Raw genomic sequence first — 20980 nt, forward strand, 5'->3', positions numbered from 1 at the left:
TCCAATTTTTTATATGCTGTGCCATCTTTCAACTGACGCTCAGCCTCCTGGGTGTAATCCTTTTTATTCAGGACCACCGTGGCTCCTCCCTTATCAGCTTTGATAATGACTAACTCATTATTAGTTTTCAACTCCTGGAGGGCTTCATGTTGTTGAATAGTTAAGTTCTTTGGAGTTGATTAACCAGTATACAGTATACATTGAGGAGGATTCTTGGGGGACGGGATTGAAGAGAGGCAGTTTTATTTATCCAGAACACCTCCAGCTGAAAAAGAGAGAACAGTCAAGAATCCTCTGTGCTTACAAACTGTGCTAACCCTACCTACGAAAAGTCAGCACTGTAAATATTCTAAAATACCTCTGAGGAGCCAGGTCTAGTTAAGTCAGTAAGACATTCTTTTATTCACAATTATGTGACTAGAAATTGCCATGCCAATGAGGAAAGTCAGATTGGCAAAGTGGTTCCTTGATGTCTTAAGACTCTGCTGGCCAGCAGGAATGGTACAGTTTATATAGGGGAAAGCAGCTAACTAGTGGGGTGTCCAGGCATGAAATAATCTATACAAAATCAATGGTGTTGGCAACCTGTCTTCAGAATTCAGAGGTAGATGGTCTTAACTAAAAATCTAATATCTGGATTATTAATGTATTTCTCAATTATCTTTGATAAATACCTAATAAAAATAAGAGTGACAATCTTGCTTTCTAATTAGGCTAAGTAAAGCATTTGCTGTTTGTAATTACTGGATGAATTTTATAGAAACACAATCTTCAGCTTTTGTTGGTCTCCTAAATATCTGCTAGTTTTGAACTCCTTAGCTTTCTTTATTCAGGGGATCATTTCCATCTTTTTTTTTTTATTTTTATCTATCAATAATAAAAAGTGCTGTGATAATCATAGTCTAGTCTCTTTACACATACATGTCCAGTACTTGCCTTTTTAATAATGTCTGATGGAATCTGCTAGGCTTCATTTGTTAGAAAATCATTTTTTATTACAAAAGTTTTTTTTAGCAGAGAACCCTCCCCCGACACCCCCATCTGCGATTGGCAGGAGGGATGCCCACTCCTTCCTGCCACCTGAACCCCCTCGATCACCTGAACCTCTAACATCCCATCCCAAAACACCAACCTGACACGCCAATATCTCCCCCGACAGCCACTGACTCTACCCCCCCAAAAAAAAACTTTGAAGAAAGCCAGCAGGAGGAATGCTCATGGGTATGGCCTTTGGTATCTGAACCTATTGGAGTCTTAGGGCATCCCAGAATGCACTGAGAAGGAGGCATAAGCCCTGATTGGCCCAGGTGCCTAAGGCCTGCTGGCAGGAAGGAGTGGACATCCTTTTTGCTGGCCTTCAAAGGGAGGAGGGGTCAGGGTGAAGTGTGGTGTCGGGTAGGGTGTTGGATTTTCAGGGGGTATTGGAATATCTGGAGGGGATTGAGGGAACTCATCGGCAGGTGGGAGTGGACATCCCTCCTGCCAACTGGAAGTGGGTGTTGCGGAGGGGTCCTCTGCTGCAGCTGGCTTAGCTGATCGCAGCAGTGGTATCCCCCCCCCCCGATCAGCTGAGCTGGCAGGACTTCCTGAAGCCACAAGTTTGGGGAGTCCTGCTGACTTAGCTGATTGGGGATTCCCTTGCCGCAACCAGCTGACTGCAAGGGATTCCACAGCAAAGATAGGTGGCTGAGCACCTATCTTTGTGATCAGGCAGGCATGTTTCTCTAAACAGCGCTGGTAACATGGGCACCGGTTAGAGGATTGGGGGGGATAAAGCATCTGTTCTTTAAGATGCAATTCTCAGCCGGTTCTTAGGCGACTCCTGAACCTGGCGTCCTGTACAGAATCAGCCCCCGAGAATGCTGAATTATTTTCTCACACCCTCTTCATAGTATATTAGCCTTTTCAACAACCTCCCAACCATTCCCCATACCCTCTAAATCTTTCAAACCATTTCCCCTCCATCTCTGCATTCATTCTTGGTTCCCAAGTATCTGCATATTTATTTTTATTTGTTTAAAAAAAAATCACAACGAAGTCTGCTTCGATTGCAATAAACAATTGCTTCTTAAGAAAATGACTCTAAAAACAAACATGTTTTTTTTCAACTTTTTTTAAATTATGAAAAAGATGTGCAAAAATGAACATAGCCCAGAAGCTTGTTCCAATGTACATATCCGTCCAGCTATAGAAAATGTGCATGGAGAAGTTTCATCAGTGTGACTCATTTATATCTGGTACAGACACATATTGGCTGAGTGCAAACCTCAAACTTCACTGCGGTTTGTACATTTGCACTATTTGCTTTAAATATCAGGGCATAGGCTGATGTAAATACCAATAAATCAAGGTTTAAACCTTGTAACGTATCTGATATTGTACTGGAAGCCAATGTAATTGCTTCAACATTGAGGTTACATAAACATATCTGTTTCCTCCCTAAATCAGCCTCACCGCTGCATTCTGAATCACCTGAAGCACATTAACTCTTGTTTAGCCAGTCATAAGTACGAAGCATTATAATAATCCAGTCAGGGTAAAATCAAACATTGTAGAATAACCCCCAAATCTTATTTAACATCAGCTTCAATTGTACCAACATACGTGTGTGTGTGTATATATATATATATATATATAAAACCAAGACTTAATTACATGTTCCACTTTAAAAGAAACTCATAATTGAATATCTAAAATGATTCCAAAACTTACCTTCTGATTAGTGGACATCAACACATCATTCAATAAGCAGCTAATCTTGGATAGACATGCTTCTTATTTCCAAAACACAACTATTTCAGTTTTCATCAGATTTGCAACAGTTTATTGTCTGCCTTCCAATTGTTCACTCTGATCATATAACTTTGAAGTCGCACAGCAACATCGGCCCCTGATGTTAGAGGGAGAAAGAACTGCACACCATGCACGTACATCTTATATGGTAACTCGCTTCCATCTCATTAAAAAGATTTCCTACTGACATCACACGTAAATTGAATAGCATTGCTGAGAAAGAAGAACCTTGTGGCACTCCCGCTCTTACAGAGTAATAAGATGAAACTTGATCTCCAATCTTCACCTATATCTATCACTCAGATGTGACTCAAACCAATTATATGTCCGATTACCTGCACTGTTACATCCTCACTGCCTGTCGCCTGCTGCCTCCTCTTCCCCAGTATCTGCTTGACAACTTTGTTTTCCAATATTTTCATGAACTGCAAGCCCTGATGTTAGAGTAAGACCTGGATATTGTTGCTATCACAGAGACATGGTTCAGTGAATCCCATGGATGAGATGCAAACATACCAGGGTATAATCTTTTTAGGAAGGACTGCTTTCTATGTAAAGATCGATATCCAAGCAACTGAAATGCAAGGGACATGAGAGGAAGAAGTGATATGGATCGCTCTGAAAAGAGAAAATGGAACTTCTATCTACGTGGATGTAGTCCAGTGTTCTTCAACCACTGGTCCATAGAAATTTCCTGCCAGTCCGTGGTTGAAACGTGCCTTGGGTCTGAGGAGATCAGTGCACAAAGCTATGGGCGGAGGCGGCTCCTATGCACGTCCTGCGCCTGAACCGGAAGCCTTCTCTGACATCACAATGTCAGAGGAAAAGCTTCCAGATGATGCGCGAGGAGCCACCGCACGTGGCTTTGTGCACTAATTTCAGGCCCGAGGCATATTCCGGCCATGGGCAGCATCAAACAGCCAGATGGGAGCGCTGATATGTTTCTTGCAGAGGGGGAGGAAGACAAGAGAGACAGCTGACTTTCTCAAGCCGTTGTTTGTAAACAAGAGAGGGCAGGACTCCCAGCCATGAAGGGATGGCACATAGAGGGAGGGAGACAACAAAGGTAGGGGAAATGATTTTATTTTCAATTTAGTGATTGAATTGTGTCAATTTTGAGAATTTACATCTGCTGTCTATATTTTGCACTGTTCAAGAAGAAATGTTTTTGTTTCTTTTTCGCTGGGGTTGTACTGTATACAGAGTCTTGAATCTTAGGGTTTTGTTTGAATATATTAGTAATTTTAGTTTGTGGTCCCATATTTGCATAGGGGCAATCTGTTCTGGTAGGAATGAATGTTGAGAAGCATAACAAGAACTCTTAAAGCCTTATCCCTGTATACTTCTTACATGTATTTGATGTCGCTACATTGTGACTTTTACTCTGTCTCTCTCCCTCCCTACAAATATTCATGTATTCAAAGACTTCATTGTTATTTTTTCATTGACTGTTCAGCTCTTCTTATTGTAAACCGCCTCGAACTACTATGACTTTGGCGATATATAAAAATTAATTATTATTATTATTATTATTATTACAGTGTGCTTTGTGTAGTTTAATTTTGTGGTTAACCATTATGTGGTGTTAAGATTATATCGTGTGTATATATGAAAAATGAATGAAAAAAAATAGTGTTACAATTAGTACTATTATGGAGGTAGGGTTTGGGGCAGAGATGGGCGGGGTCTGGCCCACGACTTAGCCCAGTGCTCTTCAACCGCCGGTTTGCGGACCGGTGCCAGTCCACAAAATAATTATTTTATTTCCGCTGGTCCATAGGTGTAAAAAGGTTGAAGAACACTGGTGTAGTCTACAGACCTCCAACCAAATTGCAGCAAATTAATAAAGATCTGAGTGTGTGTGGCGCAGTGGTTGGATCTACAGCCTCAGCACCCTGGGGTTGTGGGTTCAAACCCCGTGCTGCTCCTTGTGACCCTGGGCAAGTCACTTAATCCTCCATAGCCCCAGGTACGTTAGATAGATTGTGAGACAGATAGGGAAAATGCTTGAGTACCTGATTGTAAAAACCGCTTAGATAACCTTGATAGGCGGTATATAAAATCCTAATAAACTTGAAAAATCCTAATTGTGGATATCCAAAAGTTTGGAAACAGGAGGTGCTACTGTTGGGAGATTTCAACCTGCCGGATGTGGACTGGAAAGTTTTGTCTGCGGAAATGGAAAGAAGTAGGGAGATTGTGGATGCCTTTCAAAGAGGCTCAGCTCAGAAAAATGGTGACGAAACCCACAAGGGAAAAAGTGATATTGGATCTGGTCCTCACAAATGGTGAGAGTATCTCTAATGATCAAGTGGGTGCTCACCTGGGAAGGAGGAGTGTGTGGTGCGGTGGTTGAAGCTACAGTCACAGCACCCTGGGGTTGTGTGTTCAAATCCCACACTGCTCCTTGTGACCCTTGGCAAGTCACTTAATCCTCCATAGTCCCAGGTACGTTAGATAGATTGTGAGCCCACCGGGACAGATAGGGAAAATGCTTGAGTACCTGATTGTATATAAAATCCTAATAAACTTGAAACGGTTTGGCTTGATATAGCAGCTAAAGTGGAGAGCCCCCGTACAATACTTAAAGTCCAAGATTTTAAACATACGGACTTTAATAAAATGGAAGAGTACCCGAAGAAAGAGCTGTTAGGATAGGAGGATATAAGAGAAGTGGAAAAACTGTGGTCTAAGCTGAAAGGAGCGATAAAAATAGGACCTTTATGTGAAGAAAATAAAAACAAGAGAAAAAGGAAACCGATATGGTTCTCCAAACTAGTGGCAGAGAAAATAAAGGCAAAAGAGTTGGCGTTCCTGAAATATTAAAAAACCCAAGAAGGGGAGTATAGAAAGGACTACCGGGTGAAATTGAAGGAAGCCAAGAGAGAGATACATCTGGCGAAAGCGCAGGCGGAAGAGCAAATGGCAAAAAATGTAAAAAAGGGAGACAAAATATTTTTCAGATATATTAATGAAAGGATGAAAAATGAAAAATGGAATTGCTAAACTAAAAGTTGCTAGGAGAGTGATTAGGAGAAAGCAAATGTGCTAAACAAATACTTCTGTGTTCACGGAAGAAAATCCTGGAGAAGGACCGAGATTGGCAAAGTTACACGGAGGAAGATGTTTATGAGCAACTTGAAAAACTGAAGGTGGACAATGCGATGAGACCAGACGGGTTCCATCCCAGGATACTGAGGGTGCTCAGAGACGTTCTGGTGGGTTCTATTAAAGACTTGTTCAACAAATCTCTGGAGACGGGAGTGGTTCCTGGAGATTGGAGAAGAGCAGACGTGGTCCCTATTCACAAAAGTGGTCACAGAAATGAAGTGGGAAACTACAGGCCAGTAAGCCTCACTTTGGTTGTTGGAAAAATAATGGAAGTATTGCTGAAAGAAAGGATAGTGAACTTCCTAAAATCTAATGGGTTACAGGATCTGAGGCAACATGGCTTTACTAAAGGTAAATCATACCAAATGAACCTGATTTAATATTTTGATTGGGTGACCAGAGAACTGGATCAAGGACATATGCTAGATGCCATTTACTTAAATTTCAGCAAAGCCTTTGACACGGTTCCTCATAGGAGTCTCTTGAAGGGTTGAAGTTAGGACGCAAAGCAGTGAACTGGATTGGAAACTGGTGGTGGTTAATGGAAGTTGGTCAGAGGAAGGAAAGGTGAGTAATGGAGTCCCTCAGCGTTCGGTGCTGGGGTCGGTCCTGTTCAATTTGTTTATGAGTGAGTGACGTTGCTGAAGAGATAGAAGGTAAGGTTTGCATTTTTGCAGATGATACCAAGATTTGTAGCAGAGTAGACACCGAGGATGGAGAGGAAAACATGAAAAAGGATCTGCAAAAGTTAGAGGAATGGTCTATCTGGCAACTAAAATTTAATGCAAAGAAATGCAAAGTAATGCATTTGGGGATTAATAATAGGAAGGAACCATATGTGCTGTGAGGTGAGAGGCTGATATGCATGGATGGGGAGAGGGACCTTAGGGTGATAGTGTCTGAAGATCTAAAGGTGAAAAACCAGTGTGACAAGATGGTGTCTGCTGCCAGAAAGATGCTGGGCTGTATAAAGAGAGGCGTAACCAATAGAAGAAAGAAGGTGTTGATGCCCCTGTACAGATCGTTGGTGAGGCCCCACTTGGAGTATTGTGTTCAGTTTTGGAGACCGTATCTGACGAAAGACACAAGAAGACTTGAAGCGGTCAAGAGGAGGACGACGAAAATGAGAGGTTTGCACAACAGATGTATTAGGAGAGACTGGAAGCCCTGAAGAAAGGAGGGATAGGGGAGATATGAGTCAGACGTTCAAGTACTTGAAAGGTATTAACGTAGAACAAAATCTTTTCCAGAGAAAGGAAAATGGTAAAACCAGAGGGCATAATTTGAGGCTGAGGGGTGGTAGACTCAAGAGCAATGTAAGGAAATTCTTCTTTACGGAGAGGGTGGTGGATGCCTGGAATGCGCTCCCAAGAGAGGTGGAGAAGAAAACAGTGACAGAGTTCAAAAAAGCGTGGGATGAACAGCACAGTTACTTACCGTAACAGGTGTTATCCAGGGATAGCAGGCAGATATTCTCTACATGTGGGTGACATAGAAACATAGAAAATGACGGCAGATAAGGACCTAGCCCATCAGGTCTGCCTACACTACTTACCCACCCCCAAGTCTACTTTCCTAGAGATCCCACTACTAATGACTGATCTCCTTAACTTAACCCTCTGAGGGATCCCATTTGCTCTTAAAATCTGGCACACTGTTGGCCTCGATTATCTGCACCGGAAGCTCATTCCAAGGATTAACCACTCTCTCGGTGAAGAAATACTTCCTGTGACATCATCAACGGAGCCCCCTAGCGGACGTTTTCGCAAGCAGACTTGCTCAAAGACCTTCAAGCTTGCGATTGGCCTGCGTATGCGCGGGCATGCCTAGGACATGCATCTCCTCAGCATGTCCTCAGTTCAGATAGCAAGCAAAGAAGCCAACCATGGGGAGGTGAGTGGGTTGTGAGAATATCTGCTTGCTGTCCCTGGATAACACCTGTTATGTAAGTAACTGTGCTTTATCTCAGGACAAACAGGCAGCATATTCTCTATATGTGGGTGACCTCCAAGCTAACTACAATGGGATGGAGGGAAAGTTGGCAATTCAGGAGAATAGATGCTGCAAAACAGACTGGCCAAAGCGGCCATCACAACTGGCGAAAGCATCCAGACAGTAATGCGAGGTGAACGTATGAACCGAGGACCAAGTGGCAGCCTTACAGATTTCCTCGATGGGAGTTGAGAGGAGGAAAGCAACAGACGTTGCCATCGCTCAGACCTTGTGGCCTTTGACTCAACCCGGAAGGGAGAGACCAGCCTGAGCGTAACAGAAAGAGATACAAGCGGCCAACCAGTTAGAAATGGTCCGCTTAGAAACAGAGTGACCCAAGCGATTGGGATCGAAAGAGATGAACAGCTGGGGAGCAGTACGGTGAGGAGCGGTGTGCTTCAAGTAGAAGGCCAGCGCACGCAAGCAAGAGAATGCAGAGCCGCTTCTCCCGGGTGAGAATGGGGCTTCGGAAAAAACACAGGAAGAACAATGGATTGATTGATGTGAAAATCAGAAACAATCTTAGGTAAGAATTTAGGATGGGTATAGAGGACCATCTTATTATGATGGAAGACAGTGAAAGGTGGGTCCGTAACCAAGGCTTGAAGCTCACTGACCCAACGGGCCGAAGTGAGAGCAATAAGGAACAGAACCTTCCAAGTAAGATGCTTCAAGTGAGCCCACGCTAGCGGCTCAAACGGGGGTTTCATCAATTGAGCAAGGACCACGTTGAGATCCCAAACCACCGGGGGAGGTCTAAGGGGCGGATGAACGTGGAAAAGACCTTTCATGAAGCGGGAAACCACAGGATGAACAGAGATAGGCTTCCCGTCAATCGGCTGATGAAAAGCAGCAAAGGCACTAAGGTGGACTCGAACCGAAGAGGACCGGAGTCCAGCGCCAGACAAGTGTAACAGATAATCCAGGACAGCCGATAAGGAGGCAGATAGAGGCTCCAGCTGTCGAGTAGCACACTAGGAAGTAAAGCGGGTCCACTTCTGGTGGTAACACAGGCGAGTGGACTCCTTCCGAGATGCTTCAAGGACATCCAGAACATGCTGGGAGAACTGGAACGAAGGTAGTAAGTCTCGAGGAACCAAGCCATTAAGTGCAGAGACTGGAGGTTGGGATGAAGCAGAGAACCCTGACTTTGAGTAAGCAGAGAAGGAAAAACAAGCAGAGGAAGAGGCTCCCTGGAACTGAGTTGCAACTGCAGGGAGAACTACGGCTGTCGGGGCCACCGAGGAGCTATCAGAATCATGGTGGCATGCGAAGACTTGAGCTTGCCGAGAGTCCTCAGAATCAGAGGGAATGGAGGGAACGCATACAGGAACTCGTCCGTCCAATCCAAAAGGAAGGCATCCGCCTCGATCCTGAGAGGGGTGTAAACCCTGGAGCAGAAGCGGGGCAACTTGTGATTGGGGGGGATGCGAACAAATCGACGTCCGGAGTCCCCCAACGAGCAAACACCTGACAGGGTTACGGAGTGGAGAGACCATCGTGCGGCTGCAGAAGACGACTCAACTTGTCGGCCAGACAGTTCCGCCAGCCCTGAATGTAGATAGCATGAATGAAAATGTTGCGGTGAATGGGCAATTCCCAGAGCCGCAGTGCCCCCTGGCACAGTGACCTGGACCCCGTGCCCCCCTGTTTGTTGATATAATACATGGTGACCTGGTTGACCGTGCGAACCAGCACCACTCGGTCGCGAAGCAGATGACAAAAAGCCTTCAGAGCGAGGAAAATCGCATAAAGCTCCAGAAGATTGATGTAACAAAGGCGGTCGGCCCAGAACCAAAGACCCTGGGTGTGCAGACCGTCCAGATGAGCCCCTCAAGCATAGGTTGACGAGTCCGTCATGAGACCTTCTGCGGAGGAGGAGTATGGAACAGAAAACCTCTGGAAAGATTGGAAGAAAGCGTCCACCAACGGAGAGACTTCCTTAACAAAGGAGTCACGACAATGCGTTGAGAGGAGGATCTCGAACCTGGTTCACTGGGATGCCAGAGTCCATTGAGGAATATGGAGGTGAAGTCTGGCAAAAGGAGTCACGTGAACCGTGGAAGCCATGTGACCTAGGAGGACCATCATGAGCCGAGCCGGCGCCGAGTGCAGATGGGACACCATTCGGCACAAACGGATAAGGGCTTCCCGATGAGGACGAGGCAAGAAGGAGCGGAGATGCACCATATCCAGATCCTCTCTGATGAACTTGAGAGACTGGGACGAGCAGAGGTGAGACTTTGGAAAGTTCACCTCGAAGCCGAGACTTTGAAGGAACAAGATCGTCTGTTCTGTTGCTTGCAGGACTTCGTTGCGAGAGGATGTCTTGATCAACCAGTTGTCGAGGTAGGGAAACACCTGCAGGCCACGGAGGCAAAGGGCTGCAGCCACCACAACCAGACATTTCGTGAAGACCCTCGGAGTGGCTGCCAGAACACGATACTGGAGATGGAGATCCCCCACCTGGAATCTCAAATACCAGCAAGAGGCCGGGTGTATCGGAATGTTGAGGTCCAGTGAGCACAGCCAGTCCCCCTCATCCAAGAGGGGATACAACGTGGGAAGGGTGAGCATTCTGAATCGTTCCCGGACTAGAAACTTGTTCAGAGCACGGAGTCCAGGATCGGACGCAGATCCCCCGTCTTCTTGGGTATCGGAAAGTACCGGGAATAAAATCCGGAGTTCCACTGTTCCGTGGGAACCTCCTCGACTGCCCGAAGGCGAAGAAGGACCTGAGCTTCTTGCAGAAGGAGAGGAAGCTGAGACTGAGCAGAAGGAAACTCTCTTGGAAGCAGGTCCGGGGGTACGCGACGGAAGTGGAGGGAGTACCCCTCCTTGACGATAGACAACACCCAGCTGTCGGAGGTAAGATTTCCCACTGTTAAAACTGAAAAGTTAGTGGAAACTGTGTTGAGTGTCCAAAATGAAAAAATCCTAATATTGGCAAATACAGTGGAGCACTCAATAGTTACATATAATGTGAATAGAATCAGAGGAAAAAAGGACCTCAAAAAACCCCTGGACTAAAATCAAAAAGATCTTAACCAATTGGGGTTGGTTTTCATCACCGGTCCAAAACCTCTGTAAATATTATTTGATTTTTAAATTTTTATGTGAATTAGATTTTCCAAAATTCAATATGTGTTAATACTAGTGAATAAATATTCATAAATACATATCTCTCTGAATTCTTTGAGCATGATATGGTCAACAGCTAAAGTTGCAAATCTCCATAAACAATCGATATAGCCTTATATTGTCAAGCACTTATCTTAGTGACCCAACGGAGGCCCAACCGTTTCGCTCCAAACGGGCTTCTTCAGGGGTGATGACAAGGCTTGTGGTTATAAGATTGAAAATATTGCTCAAAATTTCTTAAACTGAAAAGAGATAAAATAAAACATTATATCAATGTTTTAAAAAAACAAATCAAGACCTAATGATTTTAAGTACATGACGTGTTAACGCTGTGACTGTTTAGTTCCAACTCCAATTATGAAACATAATGTAGTATATGTAAGATAAAGGTCATTAAATATGTTGATGATCAAATGTTTGTTCTTATCTATATTGCCACAGTCAACGTTAATCAAAAATTGTATTGCACAATGCAAACATACTCTATGGCTGGCTGTTCATGTATTAATTTAAAACAAAAATTCAAAAAACATGTCTATTGACAAAAAGGGTTTATAACCCAAAAAAACATAACTGATAGTTATGGATATTTTAATCTCACTTGCCTGTGATATAGCTGCGTGTTTGATGCTCTCATAAATATAGAAACAAAATGGCGCCCTTATTTAAACAGGACGCTCAGAATGTTGGATCTATCAAATCACTACCAATGTTGATGAAAGATGATATGATTTAATCATGTGATCATGTCAAAAATATATCGAAATCATTAAGGTTCCGAATAGAGCCAAAAAATTGAACACAGCGCTGTGATCACTAAGTCTTCACTCGTGGCCATGTTCCAAACTGAGCTCAGAAAAGTTATTTAACTACACTGATATACTAAAAATAACATCCCTATTCAAACGGGAAACTGAGAGAACTAAATCCATCCACTCACTCCCGACTAACTGTAGATGACATAAATGCAATCTGAGGAAAATGTCAAAAACATGATGTAATAAAAGTTAAATGGTAAAAATATGTTGTTATGTGAACGTTAATCAAAATACTACTAGAATTGGCTAAACCCCCTTAAAGTCTGAAAATATGATATTTTCTGAGGGGACACCAGAGTAGAGATCAAGGACATCAGTATGAGCCCACCATAAATCGTGGGAACCTCTGGCTGAGAAAATACCGGCTTAACACTCAGGAAAAAGGGGGAGATAAAGACATGACAAACAAATACCCCTTCAGAGACACAATAACTACAATAAATGATAATAAATAAGGAAAGTATGTGAATGGCAGTTAATGATTTCCACATGCATAATTCTAAGTTTTAGGTTTTAATAAATACATACATAGACATTGACATTAATAAATTAATGCGTAACATCCAATAAAATTAGTGCATAATATCTAATAAATAATTCTCACTAAATAAATATGAAATTGTATTACAAATATATAAAAACAATGTATGAAAAAATGTGTGCAAATATATAAGGACCCTGAGATTGATGACTTAAATACTGTAAAAAGATTATATACTCATGAAAAGTGCCATTCACATACTTTCCTTATTTATTATCATTTATTGTAGTTATTGTGTTGGTTTAGTCTCTGAAAGGGTATTTGTTTGTCATGTCTTTATCTCCCCCTTTTTCCTGAGTGTTAAGCCGGTATTTTCTCAGCCAGAGGTTCCCACGATTTATGGTGGGCTCATACTGATGTCCTTGATCTCTACCCCGGTGTCCCCTCAGAAAATATCATATTTTCAGACTTTAAGGGGGTTTAGCCAATTCTAGTAGTATTTTGATTAACGTTCACATAACAACATGTCTTCTTTTATTACATCATGTTTTTGACATTTTCCTCAGATTGCATTTATGTCATCTACAGTTAGTCGGGAGTGAGTGGATGGATTTAGTTCTCTCAGTTTCCCATTTGAATAGGGATGTTATTTTTAATATATCAGTGTAGTTAAATAACTTTTCTGAGCTCAGTTTGGAACATGGCCACGAGTGAGGACTTAGTGATCACAGCACTGTGTTCAATTTTTTGGCTCTATTCAGAACCTTAATGATTTCGATATATTTTTGACATGATTAAATCACATCATCTTTCATCGACATTGGTAGTGATTTGATAGGTCCAACATTCTGAGCATCCTGTTTAAATACGGGCACCATTTTGTTTCTATATTTATGAGAGCATCAAACACGCAGCTATATCACAGGCAAGTGAGATTAAAATGTCCATAACTATCAGTTATGTTTTTTTGGGTTATAAACCCTTTTTGTCAATAGACATGTTTTTTGAATTTTTGTTTTAAATTAATACATGAACAGCCAGCCATAGAGTATGTTTGCATTGTGCAATACAATTTTTGATTAACGTTGACTGTGGCAATATAGATAAGAACAAACATTTGATCATCAACATATTTAATGACCTTTATCTTACATATACTACATTATGTTTCATAATTGGAGTTGGAACTAAACAGTCACAGTGTTAACATGTCATGTACTTAAAATCATTAGGTCTTGATATGTTTTTTAAAAACATTGATATGTTTTATTTTATCTCTTTTCAGTTTAAGAAATTTTGAGCAATATTTTCAATCGTATAACCACAAGCCTTGTCATCACCCCTGAAGAAGCCCGTTTGGAGCGAAACGGTTGGGCCTCCGTTGGGTCACTAAGATAAGTGCTTGTCAATATAAGGCTATATCGATTGTTTATAGAGATTTTCAACTTTAGCTGTTGACCATATCATGCTCAAAGAATTCAGAGAGATATGTATTTATGAATATTGTGGCGGGGCCAGGGATAAGCCTAGCGCTGGCAACCCGGCTCCCGCTCCAGGCGCAGGACGGAGCGCTCCCTGGAGGACTCCCGCTGGATAATCCCAGTAGAAAGTACAATACACTGCTCACTTTGTAAAGTTCAGGTTTTTCTTTTTATTATCCCCAGTTTAGGGCACTGGGTCTCAAATAGTCCCTCTTGGCTGAGTGGACTTGAAACAAATAATACATCAGCAATGTTTCTCCTTTATAAGAGAGTCCAGACTGCTGTTCAGGCAGATAAACCAAAAATAAACAAAAACGTTCTTTTCTTCAGTTTCACCAATTGTGCCTGTGGATACTTCATAGAAACATAGAAACAATAGACGGCAGATAAGGGCCCACGGCCCATCTAGTCTGCCCACCTTAATGTCCCTCCCCTACCTTTGCCCTGTGAATAAATCCCATGTGCCGATCCCATTTGGCCTTAAAATCAGGCACGCTGCTGGCCTCAATCACCTGTAGTGGAAGACTATTCCAGTGATCAACCACTCTTTCAGTGAAAAAGAATTTCCTGGTGTCACCTCGTAGTTTCCTGCCCCTGATTTTCAACGGATGCCCTCTTGTTGTCGTGGGACCCTTGAAAAAGAAGATATCTTCCTCCGCCTCGATGCGGCCCGTAAGATACTTGAACGTCTCGATCATGTCCCCCCTCTCTCTGCGCTCCTCGAGCGAGTATAGCTGTAATTTGTCAAGCCGTTTTTCATATGGTAGATCCTTGAGTCCCGAGACCATCCGGGTGGCCATTCTTTGCACCGACTCCAGTTTCATCGCAAGGATGTGCTAATGCGGCCTCCAGAATTGCACACAGTATTCCAGGTGGGGCCTCACCATGGATCTATACAATGGCATAATGACTTCCGCCTTACGACTGACGAAACCCCTTCGTATGCAGCCCATGATTTGTCTTGCCTTGGACGAAGCCTGCTCCACTTGATTGGCAGACTTCATGTCCTCACTGACGATTACCCCCAAGTCTCGTTCTGCTACCGTTTTTGCTAGAATCTCGCCATTAAGGGTATAAGACTTCAGGAAGCTTTTCCCACCTGACCCACCTGAAGTACAATGCCCCCACTACCCTTATGCTCCTGGGGTAGGGGCTGTGGAACCATCCACCCTTTTCTGACTGGCTTAAGTCCCCACCCAAAAGTTCCCCTATTCAGGGCTATGTAACGTCAGGTCACTGAATTCCCGTTCAGGCTTTTCTCAGAGGTTAATTAGGGTTCCCACCTCCTTCACTCTCTCTTCAAGGCCTATCTCTCAGGCTCTAATTGACACATTCACACTTCCTTAAAGGAGAAAGAACGCTGCACAGAAAGACGTTAACTTTCATTCCCCTCCCCCATTCATTACCTTATTGACTGTAGTTAGATAGGAGATCCCAGGCTGCCAGTCTGCACTCCATTTCACTTCCTTCAGAGACCTCTATCTCTATCTCCATTAGGGACTCCCCGCTCTCTGAGGCTGGATAGGAATTCCCTTCAGGGGCAGCTACCGGCCAGCCCTGCTCTGGAAGCCTTTCTCCTCACTTGAGCTTCTGCCTGGGAGCCAGAAGTTTGTTAATTCGTGAGGGCTGTAGGACAGCCTGTTCTTTAGCCCTGGACTGTGAAAGAAAACTCCTAGCTGTTTCCTTCCTGCTCTGCACGGCTTGTCTCTCTCTTGAAGTTCCTGAGTTCCCCCGAGTGTTCCCAGGTGTGTTGGTTTTATGCTGCAGGCCCGTTCCCACTCTCCCTCTGGGTTTGTCTTGCCTGTCAGCTCCGCCCCTTTCCTTAACCCTTCCTGGGCTAGTTTTCTTTACCAGAGGCTTTACTGGAGAACTGCCCAAGGAATTATAAAAGGGATTATAGTGCCCTAAATCAGGTATTGTGGTGTCTGCCCTTCCCTCTCTGCCTTGCCCTGCCTGTTGGCTCTTTGTAATAGGAACAGGGTTAATGGGCAGCTTCCTGGGCTTAGGAATAGGGGCAGCCCTTTACCTGGCAGGGTTTAAAACCGGGTTTAAACTGGTGACAGGAGCTTCCCTGTCACAATATTTATTCACTAGTATTAACACATATTGAATTTTGGAAAATCAAATTCACATAAAAATTTAAAAATCAAATAATATTTACAGGGGTTTTGGACCGGTGATGAAAACCAACCCCAATTGGTTAAGATCTTTTTGATTTTAGTCCAGGGGTTTTTTGAGGTCCTTTTTTCCTCTGATTCTATTCACATTATATGTAACTATTGAGTGCTCCACTGTATTTGCCAATCTTAAGATTTCCCACTGGGCATAGAAATGATGGAGACGACCTCCGATGGGGAAGGGGGAAGGTTCCAGAAAGAAGGGAGCCCGAAGGCTTGGACTGGAACTGTCAAAAAGACGGCCCGGCCTTCACCGGGACCGACGGCTGAGTCTTAGGCAGCCATTGCTACTGCTGCTGCGGAGGCTGTTTCGAAGGAGGCCTAGAGAAAGCAGGAATGGATTTCAGTGAATACCTCCGGAGAGGAATTTTATATTGGCGAGCTGGAGGGGCCTTAGGTTTAAGTTTCACCAGGGAGCAAAGAACCGCTCGTGGTCCGAGAGGCGCTTCGTGGCTGCCTCAATGGACTCATCAAAGAGCTCATGACCCATACACGGGAGATTGGCAAGGCGATCCTGTAGATTCGGATCCATACCTACAAGTCAGAGCCAAGCGAGGTGATGCATAGCGATCGCAAAGGCTGTGACTCTTGAGGACAATTCAAAGGCGTCGTAAGAGGCCTGAAACAAATACTGGCTGGGAGAGGGTCTCCACGAGGAGACAAAACTCCTGACACCGAGGCTGCGGCATGACTTTCCAGAACGAGCGGAGGGTATCAATACACGGTTCGCCATCATCGAGTTCTGATAAAGATGGCAACCAAATTTGTCCATTGTACGGCCCTCCCTGCCAGGAGGGACGGCAGCATATACCTTCGAGGGATTAGATTTCTTCAATGAAGACTCAACAAACAAAACCTGATCTCCTGTTTCTGACAGAAACATGGATGATCTCTGACACCGACACTATCATGAAAGAAATTCTACCTCAGGGATATAAAATTATCCCACTATCAAGAAACTGGAAAAAAGGAGGAGGACTAGCAATCATCCTAAAAGATCACTACAACTACACCAAGACCGACTCCAAATCTTCAGATTATCTCGAAATACTAACTTGCAAAATCACTAACGCACAGTTAGAAGAATCATTAACCACAACTCTATTTTACATCCCACCCAAAAAATGGTCAAGCGCAAAAGAGGAATTCGCCGAATTCCTTACCTTATCTAACCTAAAAGGTTCATACAACCTGCTTCTGGGAGACATAAACACTCACCTAGAACAAAAGACAAAACCAGAAATAACTGAAATCGCCAACCTCCTTATGTCACTGGACTTTCCAAACCCAGACACAGAAATAACCCACGAAAAAGGACACAAACTAGACCTAATCACCTTCTCCCACAAAGAAATACTAGCCCCCAAAATACAATATCACTCAGGCCCCTGGGAAAAATGTATCTGGTCAGACCATTTTATTGGCAAGTTCAATCTACATTGGCAAAAACAGAATACACAACAAAAACACAAAAACGCAAATATGAACACAGTAACCACCCGTGGCATTATTAACCCAACCGAATTCTGGACCCACTACGAGTTACAACCTATAAACAATGAAATTCAGGATTTCCCCGCAACATGGGAAAGCTACAGCAAAGAACTCTTAGACCAAATAGCACCATATAAAACATACAAAAAGAAAAATAAACCACCAAACGAATGGTTTGACGGTGAACTTCTAACCACCAAACAGGAACTAAGAAAACTGGAGAGAATCTGGCAAAAAACAAACAATGATTCAGACAAGTCAAACTGGAAACAAAAAATGAAAATATACAAAAATCTGATCAAAGAAAAACGCACTAAGCATTATGCAAATAAAATCGGTACTTCAAAAATAAACAGCAAAGAATTATTCAAACTAGTAAAAACTATAACCGATACAACACAAATACTGAAAAAGGACACTGCGCCCACTCCATCGGCACAAACCCTAGCCAACTTCTTTCAAAACAAAATCACCGAATTAAGAGCAACTCTACCCACATCCACAACAAATGCTCTTCAATTCCTGGACCCCCATGACCAAGACACCAGAGTAGACATGCTATGGGACCACCTCGAATACCCAAACTGGCAGCAATTCCTAAATTTATTTAACAAGTACACCAAATCTAACTGCCTACTTGACGCATGTCCGCCTAAAATCATGACAATTGCCCCCCTAGAATTTAAAAAGGAACTTTTTGCATGGCTAACATCCGCCCTTGCAAACGGAACACTAAACAAAAAAATGGGACATATACTAATCACTCCAATCCCCAAAGATCAGAAAGCCTCCTCAGCACTGACACCCAATTTCAGACCCATAGCAAGCATTCCCCTCTTCACAAAGATACAGGAAGGATTGGTCAACCTTCAACTAGTCAATTACCTGGACAAATTTAACCTCCTTAGCGAACACCAATCAGGATTCAGAAAAGGATACAACACTGAAACTGTCCTAGCCTCCTTGCTGAACCACCTTTATGATCTCTTTAGCAAAGGCAAAAGCGCACTGATCCTACAATTAGATCTCAGCAGCGCGTTCGACCTGGTAGACCACGAAATCATGCTACTGTGCCTTGAAGCAATGGGAATCTCGGGAAAGGCAAAGAAATGGTTCCAAGAGTTCCTAACAAACAGATCCTACCGAGTAATCAGTAATGGAAACTACTCTAAACCATGGAAAAACCCTTCAGGTGTGCCTCAAGGTTCCCCCCTATCCCCCACACTTTTCAATATCTATATCGCCTCCTTAGGTCACCTACTACAAAAACTAAACTTAATATACTACATCTATGCGGACGACATATCCATCCTTATACCCTTAACCCTTAACGACATCACAAAAGAAACTGTAGATAATCTCTCAAACACAATGACCGAAATTGATAAATGGACCACTAATTTCAAACTAAAACTAAACGCAGAGAAAACAAAAGTCTTTCTGGCTAGTCCCAATGACAAAATTACGAAAACATCGATAAAAATAAACAACCACGAATACCCAATTTCCAAAAACATAAAAATACTGGGTATCACTCTTGACACTCACCTAACTATGACTGACCACACAAACTCACTAGTGAAAAAATGCTTTTACACGCTATGGAAACTAAGAACCATAAAAAAATTATTTGATCCTTCATCATTCAGGTTGCTGGTACAGGCACTGATCCTATCCCTTCTTGACTACTGCAACATCATCTACCTAGGCATCCCACAAAAAACAATAAAAAAACTGAGATTAATACAAAACACCACCGTTCGCTTAATTTTCGGACTTAGAAAAAACGACCACATCAGCCCCTACTATAAAAAGCTGCACTGGCTTCCAATAGAAGCGCGAATTCTATTCAAATTCGCTTGCACCTGTTTCAAACAAGCCTGGGGACTAGCACCTTCATACCTACAAACTCACTTCACCCTACACAACCCCACAAGAACGACCAGAAACAAAAACATCTTTGCATACCCAAAGACTACAGGCTGCAGATACAAATCCTTCTTGGACAGAACCTTTAAGTTCCAAGCGAACAGACAGCAAACCTGGCTGAAAAACCACATAAACGAACCAAATATGACTTATAATGCATTCCGCAAATCGATCAAAACCACCCTATTCGCTAAATTCATTGACTAAAACGGTCCCCTCCCCCACTAAGACCCCCCTCATGGATGTTCTAAATCTTTCAGACACTCATTACCCTTAGATCTCCAATTAATATGTAAGTTTACCATCTAGACTATTGTACAGCATCTAGACTCTTTGTTCGGCACTGTATTTAAACTTATTGTATAGTATTGTATTTAGACTCACTGTATCGTATTATATGTGGATTTATTGTATTGTATTAGCATTGTACTGTACTAAGACCTTTGTTATTCGCTGAATGTCCAGCCTTCTTACAATGTAAACCGCCTAGAAGTCGCCTGACTATGGCGGTATAGAAAAATAAAGTTATTATTATTATTATTAACCACCAAGGATTGGTGGGAAAGCTGAGCACCCTCAAACCCCTTAACCGGGGTAGTCCGGTAACGGGATTCCACTTGGAGGGGATGGCAGTGACAGCATAAGATGTCTCCAGGTTCTGGAGGAATGTTTGCCGAAGAACCTGATGCAATGGAAGGCGAAAAGCCTCAAGAGGCATATGGTCAACTTCCATTTCCGCCAGGTATTCCTGGGTAAAGCGGGAGTCAGACTGAAGAGTCAAGTTCAGAGCTTTGCCCATGTCAGAGATGAAACGAGAAAAGGAGGAGATCCGAGAAGAGGAAGCATTCTCCGGAGGAGACTCTGACCGAGATCGGGGCGCAGCCGAGAGTGAATGAGAAACCTCCCTGGAATAGTAAGCCGGAGCCTCAGAGTCCCGTGAACATGAGACTGAAGAGGTTCGACTAAGGCGCGTAGAGGCCAAATGGACCGGGGAAGACCCCGGAGTCTGAGGAAATCGCTGAGAAAGCCTTGGAGAAGACGGGGCATAGGAAAAAGCCCCAACAGGCTTTGAAGCAGTCCCCTTAGAAGCCGGCAAGCTCCTCGATGGGGAACACAAACTAGAGTCCAATTCGAGGACAAGCGTGTGCGTAGACGGTCTCCAGGTTGGAGACCTGCCCCGACCGGTGCTTTTTAGAAGAGGCAAGCCTCGCCCCAGTAGCGGGGGAAACACGGGCCCCTGGCCAGGCCCCCAAAAAGTCCCAAGCGCCTCAGGGGAGGAAGAATCACTCAAGGAAACCCGACGAGTCTTGCGTGCGACGCCTCGAGAAATAAGGGGACGCTCAGTCTGGACAGACTACGACTGGGTCGAGACTGAGGTCACAGGCGTCGAGGTCGGGACTAGTTGGATCACCACCGAGGAAAGCTGTGTGGTAATGATAACCTTAAGCATGTCCTCAAACATAGGCACCGAGACCAAAGGAAGGTGGGTCGGAGGTGCAGCAGTGCGCTCCTTCGGGAGCAACCTTGAGGAAGAGTATTCCCTATGTGAGGAGGCACGCTTAG

At 43.5% G+C, this 20980-nt stretch overlaps 2 protein-coding genes across 2 annotated transcripts in view; one reads left to right on the forward strand and one right to left on the reverse strand.

The window, feature by feature from the left end:
- Positions 1–3180, reverse strand: part of TAT (tyrosine aminotransferase) — a 253009-nt gene extending 249829 nt beyond the window's left edge. The window contains exon 1 of the mRNA XM_033941777.1: positions 3129–3180. The gene's annotated coding sequence lies outside the window, so the exon portion shown is untranslated. The remainder of the gene's footprint in view (positions 1–3128) is intronic.
- MARVELD3 (MARVEL domain containing 3) overlaps positions 1–20980 on the forward strand; it is a 138650-nt gene that overhangs the window by 89923 nt on the left and 27747 nt on the right. The window lies entirely within an intron of this gene.

The sequence above is a fragment of the Geotrypetes seraphini genome, chromosome 4 (assembly GCF_902459505.1).
Source record: "Geotrypetes seraphini chromosome 4, aGeoSer1.1, whole genome shotgun sequence".
NCBI classification, from domain to species: domain Eukaryota; kingdom Metazoa; phylum Chordata; class Amphibia; order Gymnophiona; family Dermophiidae; genus Geotrypetes; species Geotrypetes seraphini.